The 14,475-nt window shown below is 39.0% G+C and overlaps 1 protein-coding gene across 2 annotated transcripts in view; it reads right to left on the bottom strand.

Moving 5' to 3' along the window:
* The window catches only part of LOC126381338 (nose resistant to fluoxetine protein 6-like), a 76,562-nt gene that overhangs the window by 23,908 nt on the left and 38,179 nt on the right, over positions 1–14,475 (bottom strand). The gene's annotated exons all lie outside the window — the stretch shown is intronic.

Raw genomic sequence — 14,475 nt, 5'->3', positions numbered from 1 at the left:
GTATATTCACAAAGTAGCGATCTCTAACTTCGCGTTTCCGTTTGCGCAACTATCTATTCAAAGTGTGCAAACAGTGAATGAAAATGAATGTTCAATTCAATTCGAAGCGTACATGTAAAGGCAATAAAACTTGGGCCATCAAAAGAGCAGGGGCGATAAAGCAGCACGACTGGCAGACTGACGGGTTTTGTTTAAAATAACCAAGTAGGTCGAGATGAAATTCCAGTCTCGATACATTATAGTAGGAAGGCCTGGCAGCAGCTAGGCAGCAGGAGGCAGGCGGCAGCCGTGACGGAGCAAGCGCTAACGCTAGATGATAGAGACCGCCCGCGCGGTGCACAATCCCCCTGACTTATTACCCACCACATTTTATTAATTCAAGTGAAATATCGCCGCTCTAGACGAGCCCGCGCCCTCCGCACCCCTCTCCACCGCCGCCCCAGCCACCAGGTCTGCATCCAGGTCCGAGACCCGCGTCTAATGGCGGTCATCACTCACACGGGGACGCAATCATTACCAATCCCCACGAAAATCTCCAACTCACATTACCGCAAAATTATCACAATCTTTACCATACTTCCTAATTCCACCCTGGAAGCGCTTCAATTTGTGAAACGATTATGACGTTATAATGTTGCTGGCAATCTGTATATCTCAGATAGGTACCGTTTATGGGTCTCGACACCGATCCTAGTAAAAGTGAACATTAACCTTGTTCTGGTGAAGGATTCATGAGTATGGCAGTAAAAAAATCTCGTAAATGTACTGCTATATGACGGCGGTGTAGGTAATGTTGCGTCGTACGTTGAACTCGCCGTAATCAATGTGGTGTGTTGACATATAGTGGCGGTTAAATGTCTAGAGAGACAAAGCTCATGAAATCCTAACAACGCGCCCGCGGCTCTCAGCCGAGTGTTTTGACGTTAATCTCTCGACGAGAACATTACAACCCATCTCATCATGTTTAGCAATTATTTTTAAAAGGTTTTCATCATACACACCGCACATCTTATTTACTGAATACCTACCTCTTGCACATAAAGTGTTAATAGATAATTTACTTGTACTGAGTGAACATCTGCCAATCTCCGGGCTTAGTGCCTTCACAGTGTTAAATTAATCGAATACCTTAAGACCGCTTAAGACCCACTTCACCAACCTACATTAGACCAATGTGGCGTCGTCACTTATTACACGTACCTACTAAAGAAGTAATACTACGTCTACCTACAGTCACGACTACTCACGCACCAAGTCCCTGTGATCCTGTACTGGCTTGCTTCTCAAACGGGAAGCGCCGGTTCGAATCTCTGTACCGGGCTTGCACTAATGAGTTATTAATTTATCTTAAGTGCAGTTTTCACTAACGCAGTATGCTCAACCAATGTTTACGTAGTAACTATTAGCTAATTTGTGCCATTACTTATAGACGGCGATACGGCTCGCCACCTATTATTACCTACGTTAGTCTAACAGAAAGCTCAGGTGAAGTGTGATGGAGTGATTATGAGTTATAGGTACACAAACTACTTACGAACTTAACTAATATTCCGTGTCTTGATCGAAATTGGAAAAAATAATGGAAAGAACTTTATTAGAACGCGTTTAAGAGGAAAACATAAATTTGATCGTGTTTTGGACATCCTGAGTTTGATTTAAGCTTAAGAAACAGAAGGCATCTATTTAGCTTAAAGGTCGTCTATTATTGACATAATAAAAGGGTTATATGCGTCCCACTGCTAGGCACATAAGCAGGTTAAACTTTGGGTTGACGAAGTTTGCTACTATTAAGCGCGGTACACACCAATGCCGATGACCCGCCAGCTTACTTATGTCGGGTGGCTAGTCGGTGGCTTAACATGTCGGCAAAATGTTGGCGGGCCGATGTTGCCGACATGATTCTTTTCATACAAGCCGCCTGGGGCCGGGAGTGCCGACTTTGGTGTGTATTGCGTTTTATACTTACATACATTTGGCTTAATTGGGTCGTGTACTAGGTTCAAGATAAATAATGTTTTTTTTTAATAATGAAATTCTGATTATTAAATAAAGACAAATCTAAAAGTAATGAAAAGCCTTTTTTTATATATTTTACTTATGAATTTTAATCAAGAAAAACCGTAATAATAAGTCAGATATTTTATCACTTTTTCTATGACGTCACAACGTGCTTTTTCATATAGTAATTTCGTATTTTGACGTTTAGATTTGACTAAGTTGGAAACTAGCTTATTGGGGGTTTATTATAGTGTGTAAAAGGAGTGCTTACTAAATGTTTATTATTTTATTGAATGCGTAGAGCAACACGGACCTCTGGCAGATTGATTAAATGTCCTAGTCTCTAACGGTCTCTATCATTTTGAATCTATGTAATCGTTTGACAAGCAGACGTCACATTCCAACCATTACAAAATTATATTCTTTTTGTTCCAAAATGTAGAGATCAAAGTTTGTCGCAATTATATTATAACAACATGCTTTTCCTAAAAAGAAACTTAATAAACCAGACCAAGTAAATTGTATTGAAAAAAATCGGGTGTGCTGATGTACATTTTTTTTCTATGAATGGCACATTTAAAACGAAACTGAATGATTTCATGGCTATCATTATGTGGTGAGTATGAAACTGGTTGTATGTCGTAGCTTTTATACATGACCGACGTATCCTAATCAACTTTATCATGATTTTCACATACTTACTTATATCGTCGTTGCCAATTTAAAATGTGCAATCGGGTCAATTTTACAGAAATCAAAAAAACTTGATGAAATTTTTTTGTATGACTGTGTTAAAAATATTAAAAAATAATTTATATTTACGTTTGTAGTGATTGTTTTAGAAGGAAAATACTATTCGATCAAATAAAAAAGAAATTTGGTGAGAGTGACACATAAGAGCTTTTAAAATTTTAACGACGATATAGTAAACAGTACGATATCCGGAAAGCGAAAGCGTAGCACCTTCTTTGTAAGCACACGATATTTTTGATTTGCATACAAACATTCGTTTGACACCTAACACACTACGCTCAATCGCTCTTTAGCAGACCTTGAGCCTGGACTTTTGACGTTCCGTCAATGACCACGTCTGGGCACCGTAAGTTAGGATCGAATTGATCGAGTCCGAAACACAACACTGCGTTCAAAAACGGGAATCGCTGATGTGGGACGGGAAGCCGCAAAACTCAAATGAAATTGGGCCGGACATGTTTGTCGCATGCACCCTGAGCGGTGGGCACGGATCGTCACGCATTGGGTGCCTCATGACGGATACAGGCGTCGTGGCAGACCTCGAAAGAGATGGCGTGACGACTTGGACGCTTGCCGGAGGGACTGGCCGGAATACGCACAGGACCGCGAAAAATGGAAAGAGGAAGGGGAGGCCTTTGCCCAGCAGTGGGATCTTGTAGGCTAGATTAGATTAGATACAAACATAGTTTTCTGATGGGTTGAAAGTAAAACCACTTTATCAAAGACGTTTAATCGTTCCGCTTTTCATTTCCCTGAACACCTGCCTACTTAAGTATCTATATCACACCGCGGACATTTCGTACAAACAAACCTCGTTTTACACAGACACTACACATTGACATTATCGTACACGCGTATCTGTGTGCGTGACGTCTGACAACATACGATTCAAGTCTGAACTATGTTCGAGAGGGGGTGAGGTAAACCTAGCTCAGCCGCTGGTGGGGAGTGGAGATTTGCCGTTCTATATTATATTCCTTATTCTATAAAGCTTATATTACAAATTTACAACTCCAACGGACTGCTACCTACTACTTTTCGTAATAGTTTATTTATAACCGAATTATCTACAAAGATACAGAATAAGTACCTACTTAAATAAATTATTCTATAACTTATTTAAGTAGGTACTTTTATGTAAAAAGATCTATTATTGATTGCGCTTGACTCCCTCGACGAGGTCGCAGGTTCAAATCCCATTAAGGGATAGTCTAATGACTTTCCCATTTGTTTTCTAATTATTGTTTGGAGCTTATTAAATATGATTATCAAGTGGTTAGCGGTGAAAAACAAACCGTATTCTCGAGAAACGATTTTCGAGTATTATGACCTAACCTGTATTGTGCTGGTTTTTCTTTCGCAGGTTGAAAGGTCAGACAGGCCGTCGCTTCTGTAAAAAGCGCTCCTGTCAAATCTTCGGTTAGGTTATAGCAATAAGGGAGATGATGATTATATGTTGAAATTAAAAGTGGACCCTTTATATTCGATGCCCCCATTTATACTAACGTAACGGTCCTAATATAGGTGACTGAGGAAATATAATAAAAGTCCTTATACCGTGGAGTTTAGGGTCCGTTTCCGCACGGAATTAGCATTGCGTGAATTTGCGTGTGAATCTCCTCCGCCTATGTCAGCGTACCGCACGCTATCACTGATTTTCATGCAAATGTTTATTGTCACGCGTGCTCCTAGTAGCGGCAACATGCGTGCTTATGAACACTTGTAAATGAAAGAAGCCCCCTTATAGCGTTTCAATATAAGAACCCTCCTACTTATAAATCTTTTCGTTCATATCTTTGACAAACCTTGTTTCTGTCACATAAACTATTTAAATAATAACTATACTCTCCTAAGGCCCACGGCCCTACTAGTAGTACTAATCCCATTGTTTAACTATTGTGTCTGGAAATCCGGGCCTTAGGAGGATAAAGAAGTTTGGTGGAGCGTAGCTGAAAGTTCATCTTGTGATGGATGTATCTCTGACTACCCGAATTGGGATTATAGCCATGAGCTTGTGTTATTTTCGCCCTGATTTCTGCCGACACCTCCTAATTTTATTTTGTTGTCATTTTCTTATCCACCAAAAAGGAAAGGGACGGATGATTTTAAATTTAATGAGAACCCGGACAAATTAAATCGGCATCTCGCTGATGTGCAACCTAAAATAAAGTAAAAATTTGAGTGAGTTGTTTAAATTTATGCTTCAAAATTGACGTGTGTTCCATAAATTTTATGCCCGTCGATTACTCGTCCCTTTTCTTTTCGGCGAATAAGAAAGGTATAACCTAAAAAAATAGATGGTGTGTACTGAAATTAGCACCATTGACGTATTGTGCTTATTATAGCTACATGTCTGCACGTAAAAGCTGACATAGGGTTTGTGCACTTTATAACATGGTAACACCGCTTTAGGTATTACGAACTTGAGTTTATGCATCATTTATCTACTATAGATTCGTATTATGGGTATAGGTATATTATTAATGGGACTTACCAAAGTAGGTAAATTGTTATTTTTCAGTGGTTTCGCCGAATATTTGTACCAACCCTGGATTGCATTATTCGTTCTAATGCTCACAGCATACATAAGCCCTGTCCTGGGCGCAGGCTTCTTGATTATTTTCGTGTACAACATAGTAAGTATAACTTGTTAAACACTTGTACTATGTTAGAGACGTTTAGTAGACTAATATACTCAAAATTATGCAAACAACGCCTCTACGTTGTTAGAGGGGCGGAATTTGAACCTAACATTAGATGAATAATTTACTATAAAGATATATAAAGTGTTTTAAAAGTAAGTAATATATAAAAATAATGAAGTCTAGGCTCATTCACTGTAAAGCCCATTGACAAAGTAAGCCACAGTCGAGTATTTTAGCTTATCAATACTGAAACGTATTTTTATATAAAAAGACGTTCATAAGTTGCGGGTTTGTATTATTTATTATATTTTTGTTTATTTTGCTTGGTTGTTATGACATGTTAAGACGTTTGAGTGCGATTTTCCTGAAGTTTATATATTATATAGATACAGGCATAAATATATAAGTAGGAATAGTTCTAATCTATTAAGATCCCTGTATACTTAGTGATGTAATTAATTAACTGTACGTTACCCGACCTCTTTTGCACGATAACTTTGTCATATTTGGTGTAACTATAATAACTAAAGATTTGTAATATATACGTTTCTTTTACCAGACAAAAATAGAACGTAACCCGATGCCCATGTTACAATGGAGAGACTAAAAAGAAGACAAATGCAATGTCACGGGAGGGAACTCATTTCATTAAGAATGCTATGAAGCCTGAAAGATAAACGTCTGTACAATGTAACATTATACCTGTAACAAAATGTAACATACGGATCTCTTGGATTTGCGTTTAATTTATACAACTCCACTCGACGTTTCGCTTCATTGGCTTTGGCAAATAGATTCGTTACTTAACTACATCTAAACAACCCTACACCAGTGATAAGATCGGTCATTGGTGTCACTATCCACACGAAAGAAGATCTAAACAAAATACTTACGCGAAACATTGTATTTTCACAAAAGAACTTTCTTTGTTTCTTTCTTTATTTCTTACCACAAAAGAAAGCTGCGAGCCTCAAAGCGAATGCTTATCTTTTTTAGACCCGTAGCGATCCATTTGGAAATATACTCGCATGTGAACCTCGGATGATGTAAAAAGGTCACCTTTACACATATTTTATACACCCACATCAATGTCGGACGCATATTGCGGGGTAAGATAAACAAGCTCTGTGTATCACGGTATTCATACAGCTCTAATGGTAGACCAAACTCTACTACAAAACATAAGTCCACGACTATATCCCAATTGGGTTAGACATAGGTATAGTCATGAGTAATATCACGTACCCACTTTAGAACCCTGTCGCACTATCATATTTGACATTTAACGAGACTTGCGGTTTAATTTGTCAAAAAAGTTCAATGTGACATGGTATCAAAGTGTATACATATTAGTACTCGTGACCGTACATAAATATCTACGCCTCTCCGAGCTTTCTGTTAGACCAACATTATAAGTGGTGAGCCGTATCGCTGTATATAATGGACGAGCCAACTGTGTTAGTGAAAACTGCACATGAGGTAAATTAATAACTTCTATTAAATATACTTATAAGTAAAATATTTGAATAGCTTTATTACTTTTTGTGTTATTTGATTACTATTTTAGTTTCCACAAACGATTTGAAGCTCAATTTCGTTTCCGGACGCTATTTATGAGCGAGAAGTCAGAGTAACTACTTAGACGAAGTGAAAATCGAGTCCGGTCGTAAAATTATTTGCACACGAACAAAGTCGCATGCATTTAGTAAGTAAGTACGTAAACATACCGCGCTAGTATCACAACTGCTTATTACGTATTCATAACTTATAATCAAATAGCCAAGAGCGATCGTTAACTATGATCACATTACTTCTATAAAGAGTTGAGCTTAGAAAGTAATAGTATAGTAGTTAATAATCCGGACCTTAGTACTGATGCCTCCGTTCATTGTAAGTAAATAGTGTTAAAATGAAATGTATCTATCAATCGGCTATATACGGAGATACTTAAAGAAATATTACTATTTAAGTATGTACGTACACATACACAGAAACGACTATTTTAATTAAATCAATTTTAGATTTACCCCGGTCAGCATTCACTGCATGGCCGTTCTTTGCTACTCTTCCTTTTATCTCAAAGAAATCCAAGCATCATTCGAATTATATATCTGTCTATCTAAATCGTCGTCTTATAGTGAAAACCTCATAAGCCTTTTTCTAAAAATCACATTCAGGCTATGATTTTTGTAAACAAAACCACGCAGCTAGTTTCAATCCAAATAAAAGTTTGTAGTCTCAGTTTTACTTATCATTGAAATTTATTGATAGAAATCGAACTTTTGTTGATAGAAATCACATTAAAATGTAATTTTTCAAAAAGGCGCTTACGTGGGTTTTACTATAAGGTGACGATATGGAGCAGTAATTAATTCACTGGGTGGTGTCGCGACCGACAGTCGACGACACGCGGCAACAGTCACGGTCGGACAGCGACACACTTTGCGGTCACTTCCAGAAGTTTTTATTTCGCATTATGTGTTGCATAACAGTAAGCAAAACTCGGCCTCTATGGTCCAGTGGTTGAGCGTTGGATTCACGATCCGGAGGCCCCGAGTTCGATTCCCTAGTTTAGTTCGGACATTACAGGCTGATCACCTGATTGTCCGAAAATAAGATGATCCGTGCTTCCGAAGGCACGTTAAGGTGTTGGTCCCGGTTATTATTTACTGATGTGAGTAATCGTTACATGAGCCAAGTCAGGGCCTTTGGCGGCTCAATGATAACCTTGACACCAGGGTTGATGAGGCTGGTATTCCGCCTCACAACCCTCACGATAAGAAGAAGAAGAAGCATAACTAGGTATATCGAGCCTTGGGCGGACGTTTACTGTTCTATTCACGTTTGTAGATTTTTGTTTTTCGTGGGAATGATACTTGATCATCGATAACATAATAGCTTATTCGGATTTTATTTTTATAAACCTAAGAACAAAGAACTTCCCTTTCCATGTCACCGTTAGGTTCATCATATCCATCTTAGGAGTACGTATCAACAGTGACGTCTTTAATTTCTTGTGGCTCTACCCTGCCCATCCCATTAGGGATTACGGGCCTTAGTTTAAATGTGCATACGAATTTATTTTCCTTGTTTTTCGTTACTTTCTCGGGGACTTTTTTGTTTATCTATTTAATATAAAAGGTTTCCTTCAAAATTCATCTTCAGTACCGATATAGCTAGACATTATTGTCTATTTTTAATTCAGTATCTTATCACGAGATTCGTTTCCTTTGTTATAGTATTAACATTTAATAACAACAAGGCGCGGAGCCAATAAAATGAAATGGACGTTTAAAGTAAACCGTCTAACGTTTACGAGATGTTTATTAAATTTTGAGATCCATATTATGATGGCCCATTTGTAGAATGTAGGCACCTTGAATTTGAAGGTCGTAAGTTCGAATGAGGTTACTGGGCCCATACCAATGTGAGTTTTTGTGAACTATCGAATGGAGAAAAACCCCAGCATGAAACCTGTGTGGCCTGATGTAAAAAAAGTAGTGAGTGTGATTTTTGGAACGATATTTTTTGTTCATAAAAATTGCCGGTAAAAAGTTTTGAAACCTGATGCGCAAGCCGATTTCCTCGGGTAGTTAAATTAGTAATTATTCTGTTAGTGTCGTAATCCAAGTATTACCTACTCAGTGGATTGCGTTGGACACGCGTGAGTTGGTACAATACATGAACTAATACAAAGCGGTGAAAGAAAGATAGCACTTACTGGAACAAACTAGAAGGGTCACGGATACCAAGGCCGATTCGGTGCTTTGGCAATTTAAAAGCTTTCAACATCATCGACTTGAATGACAGTGGCCTAGAAAGATGTTTGGCCCATCGAGCCACTTAGGAGAACTCTAGACATAAAAGAGTATGTGACATTCGCTGCGAAATAACCATATCAGAACATACATAAGTTTACGACTGTATCTCAATAGGGGTAGTCAGAGGTACATCCATCGCAAGGTGAAGGAAGTACCGACACCTCACTGAACTTTGTGTTAGACCAACGTGAATCGCATAATAATTATTATATTTTAATATCTGCCCCCATATTTTAATATCTCCCGCAGTGGAGCAGCGGGGTGGAGAATGCTCCATACCCCCTCCGGTTGATTGAGGGGAGGCCTGTGCCCAGCAGTGGGACGTATATAGGCTGTTTATGTTATGTTATTTTAATATCTAAAGGGCGGACGTACGTACGTATATAATTGCACAGATATTAAGCAGGATCAGCAATATAAACCAACCCATATCGATTCCCTAATTTGAATTCAATTAATGCCCTGCCTATTAGCACGTATGAGGGAAATAGAGCGTCGGCATGTGTGCAACCTGACAGCCGATACATCGAATCAAATTACCTCTGAGGCAATGCCATTACCATGCTAAATTGGTTATTGCAGCCATTTTCCATGGTGTGGTGGTTGCACCGCACCTAATTAGACACACCACAACACGCCTGCGCGACAGCCCGCAGAGCTTCACCGTGGGAACTCATTCAGAAAATGTGAACTGTTGTGGAACGTTTAGCATATTCCTAAAACCGACACTCGATGCAGTCAGCTTTAATTTATTCAAACTCGAGTCTAATCAAGTTAGGCAAATCCGCCGTCCACGATTCTAAAGAGACCGACAGCAAATACTCGCTTATAATGGATTAAAGATTTATGCAAATAGCGGCGTGACACAAGACATAGCTTGTTTAACGTGAAAGCGTCAGTACGAGACCATGCGGCGCGAGCGAAATGAATCGTACTTTCACAGGTTACTTATGAAATTGGGATTTACACACTCAGCGGATTTGCGCAAGAGCTGCTTAGCCACCATCTGCATCGTGCGCGCGCCGCGTGCGCCGTTATGTCACAGACACAGACCACTACGCGAGCGTTGCCCAATGCCGCTTGACATGTACAGATCCATCTCAGCATTTAATATCTATTTCCCAAACCTTAATTAAATGAGCAACTGTAGTACAACTGTAATTTATGCCAAATGAATAACTAAAGCACTCAAAGATTTGCCCATTAATTTCCTCGGTGTTTTAATTACAGCTCGCGTTACGTTTAAAATAACAGCGGTGGCCGAACGAGTGTCCATTAGGCTCTGCGGGTGGACTGTGGGTGTAATTTATATTAATTTGATATGCAGTGAATGTGTAGGTTTGTGGAGAGTGCGGGTGTGGCGGCGGCGAGAGACTGCATTATGCGGCGTCGGCGCGCGGTGAGACGGCCGGCGGATGCGGCGGCACGCGACACCGACGGACGCGACGCTCATCTACATTATAATTATTACAATATTATAAAAATGGAGGCTTCATCGTTTATATCGGTGTTCCCTTAAACTGATAACTAGAGTTCCTTTAAGGCAAGCTTGAATAGCACCATCTGGGTAAGCTCGTTACACCATCGACACTTTCTTAACCTCTTTTACAGGTTTTAATTTTAAAAAAGATGTGCAAGCTTGAGAGCTTTCCCTTCGAAAGTTTTCTTACCTACACTTCTCCTATCGTGTGAGTTTTGAGGTGAATTACCAACCTCAGCAACCGCTGAATCTGATGTCAGGATTATTATTGAACCGGCGAAAACCCGACATGGCTCTGACTTGGTGTCGTAACGACTTATACATTATAAGATAAAATACTTCCTAATCCTCCCATAACAATTATTGCTTTTTAGCACTTTTGTGTGTTAGCTGTATAAACAATTTACGATGGCAATTTCTCAACGAACAACCTTAACCTTGAACATGAAAGCATGATAAACATCTCCATGTAAAGTTATTTAGTATGTGTACTAGATGCAATTAGTTAAATTAAAAATTTTATCTGCACATAACATAAATAAACTGTTGTGTAACACTTTTCTACCAAAAAGTTTATTCAGTTACAAATATGTAGTGGTAAGTATGTGTAATGTAGGTGTTTTAAGTTTAGTTCTACGCAAAAAGAAATAGTGTGTTGGTAGAGTGTAAGCAAGCCATCATCATATCGGAAAAGTAGACTAAGGAGTCGTGGCCAACCGCGGCCTAAAATTGGAGGATAGTTATCCATCTTGTTCTGCTAGTTGAACGGATATTTACGGATAGTTGAACACACAGTTGACAAACCACTCACTGTAAACACTATCAAGAGACTCACCGTAGCAAGAATCGCTGTCATAATTTTAAACCCTCTTTAATTAGAAACCCTCATAGTCTTACCCACCTATGGTCCCCCTATATCCTAGACTCCCAAGCTACAAAATTAGCCTGCCAACTTTCTTAACAATAAAACAATTTACTTAATACCTTATTGAGAAATAAAGTGGACTTTCCAAATCCACGTGGTACCATGGCTGCACCTTGCGCTATCAATTCATTCATTTATAAAAGTGGGCCGTAAACTGGTTCTGAGAGAGTAGTGACGTAATGTTCCTCTACCTTATTCATGGTGTAGTGCCTACATCTGTACTGGCGAGTAGCGGAGCAGAACCAGTGGGGAGACTTGTGTCTATAGTAGGTAGTTTCTTACTTAGTTATGAAAGTGTTAGCTAACTCGAGGACAATTATTTAAGGTGTGTAGGCAACCTATCTGTGGATAAGCACAGCGAATCAGTGCCTACACGTGAGTTTGCTTCAGGCGGGGTGTAGATTCATTCATTCAAGGTAGAGTTCGTCCGTGAACGCTGATTACTGATTACGTTTTTCATTTGAGGAAATAAATACAAAGTAAAACATAAAATTCAAAAAATATAGATAAAAGTACTTAATACGTAGAAACAAAATACATTTAAAAATCTCTAGGCTTTATGCAGATTTGTATCGGACAGCAATCCTTACTGCCAAGTATGTTGCAATACAAATTTCTTTGGAAAGCGCTCTCGGAAATTAGCTTTGCACTACACAAATATGCTTATACCTAGTACCTAACATTCCAACTGACGTAAGCATTTTCATATTTTAAGCGAATGTTTGCAAGTTATGCAATTGAGTACTCGAAATAATAGAGAAACTACAACTTTTGTTCTATCATTTGGATATACATCTCAGATTGTTGTGTGTAGAGATATGTATATTTTTAGTTTTATGTAACTGAACTGGACTTTTATGAGCCTATCTAACCCACTTATCTTGGACGCAACTAGGTATGCACATTAGGATAGAAAACCGAGACGTGGTTACAAAAATGCTATGTTGACTATTTAAAGAAGTTTCAGGATATTAATCTGGAGGAAGAACATAATAGCATATAAGAAAAACATTACTTATTTACCTACTTAAGACTGTTCTTCGTTTGGTAAGGACATTGCAAGCTTGAATCACCTGATTGTCCGAAAAAGTAAGATGATGCATGTTAAGCCGTTGGTCCCGAGCTACTGGCCGAAATACCTCTACCAACCCGCAGTGGAGTAGCGTGGTGGAGCGTACTCCGTTTGATTGAGGGGCCTGTGCCCAGCAGTGGGACGTGTACAAGCTGTTTATATTCATGTGTAGTGTATGTTACCTACTCAAGTTTGTTACCGACTTACTGCTCGAAGATGTAGAGCTTCCAAATGTGATGTGATTCCACAGCGATCAGGCACTTTTTCAGTACTTTATAATGTAAATCTATAACAGAAAAACCTTCTATTATGTAGGTAACATAAGTATCTATTTTGTTAAATTCATTACTTGTTTTTAATAACGTTAGGAAGATAAAGAATCTGTCATCAAAATTGTCAACAATACTCGTATCCGCGTATCGAGGATGTTATTGTTCGACTGGAAATGGGGGAAAAGGATCATTCACAACAAAGGCTATAAGAAAAATGGATCTGCAGATCGTGAACCCTTTTATGTGCAGTCGTTGGGAGTATTTTTTTTTTTAATTTTCATTCTCTTTTCGAACGTTCCGTTAACTGGTGGTTGGTTTTAATGGGAAACGAATTCGATGATTTGTATACAATTACGCGCTCGACTGTTATGAATTCGCTGATATATATAGCAACCTACATAAATTTAGAAATATGTGCTGAAAATAAACACTCTTTCGTTGTAGACATAGTACCTCATCATCATCAGCCCATTAACGTCCCCACTGCTGGGGCACGGGCCTTCCCTATGGATAGATAGGGAGATCGGGCCTTAAACCATCACGCGGGCCCAGTGCGGATTGGTGGTTATTAACGACTGCTAATGCAGCTGGGACCAACGGCTTAACGTGCCTTCCGAAGCACGGAGGAGCTCGAGACGTTTTTTTTTTGTGGTCACCCATCCTATGACCGGCCTTTGCGAAAGCTAACTTCAACAATCGCAGACCGAGCGCGTTTAGTATTCATTACGATGTCACTAACACCCTGTATATTAATTATATTATAGTTTTGATGACAAGGTATATTCCGTGCACTGTTTCAATATAACTATGTCACGAAAAAATTTCATTCATTCATTGCATTCACACATTATTTTAGCTTTTCGTGAGATGGAGCGTGGCGAACTAAATTTCGTTATCTCATTTAGTGGAATTTCTAAATGTAGGTAAATAGTAAATTAACGTGAAGAGTTCATGGTACAACCCTTGTCGGTGACAGAGGTCGAGGGTATATAAATTACAGAACGTACACTTGATACAGGTGTGTTTGGAATGCCTATTGTACAAACATACGTAAGTAAATAGCTATACGATACATTACACTGCAACACAGTAATTATACGCGTTCTATATTTTTATTCTTCGGTCCCAGTCCTGCATAGAAGCTAATCCCTGTGCGGCCTATGCAATGGTACAAGTCTCTAGCCATAGAGGCGGCCAATCAGCTCGCCACAACGACACTAGACTCGTTGACTTCTTTTAAATATAATCTTCTCAGACGGCGCCCTGAGCCGAGGTTTGCGCCCAACTGGCCTGTCGTCTTAATTTTTGTACCGGGTGAGAGCTCTCAGCGCTCCCCATTCGTCCGGCCCAGTAGTTAATGCCATATGTGGCAAATCTACAATAAGTCACGTGAAAAAAAGGTATCATTAGTAATAACATACATTTGAAAACTAACAAACTGTTTTATTGCTTAATAATATTTGTAGTAGGGTTGGTATTTTGTAAGCAAAAAGTAAATAATTCACATAA

The sequence above is a fragment of the Pectinophora gossypiella genome, chromosome 3 (assembly GCF_024362695.1).
Source record: "Pectinophora gossypiella chromosome 3, ilPecGoss1.1, whole genome shotgun sequence".
NCBI classification, from domain to species: domain Eukaryota; kingdom Metazoa; phylum Arthropoda; class Insecta; order Lepidoptera; family Gelechiidae; genus Pectinophora; species Pectinophora gossypiella.
This window is presented reverse-complemented; position numbering and strand designations above follow the sequence as displayed.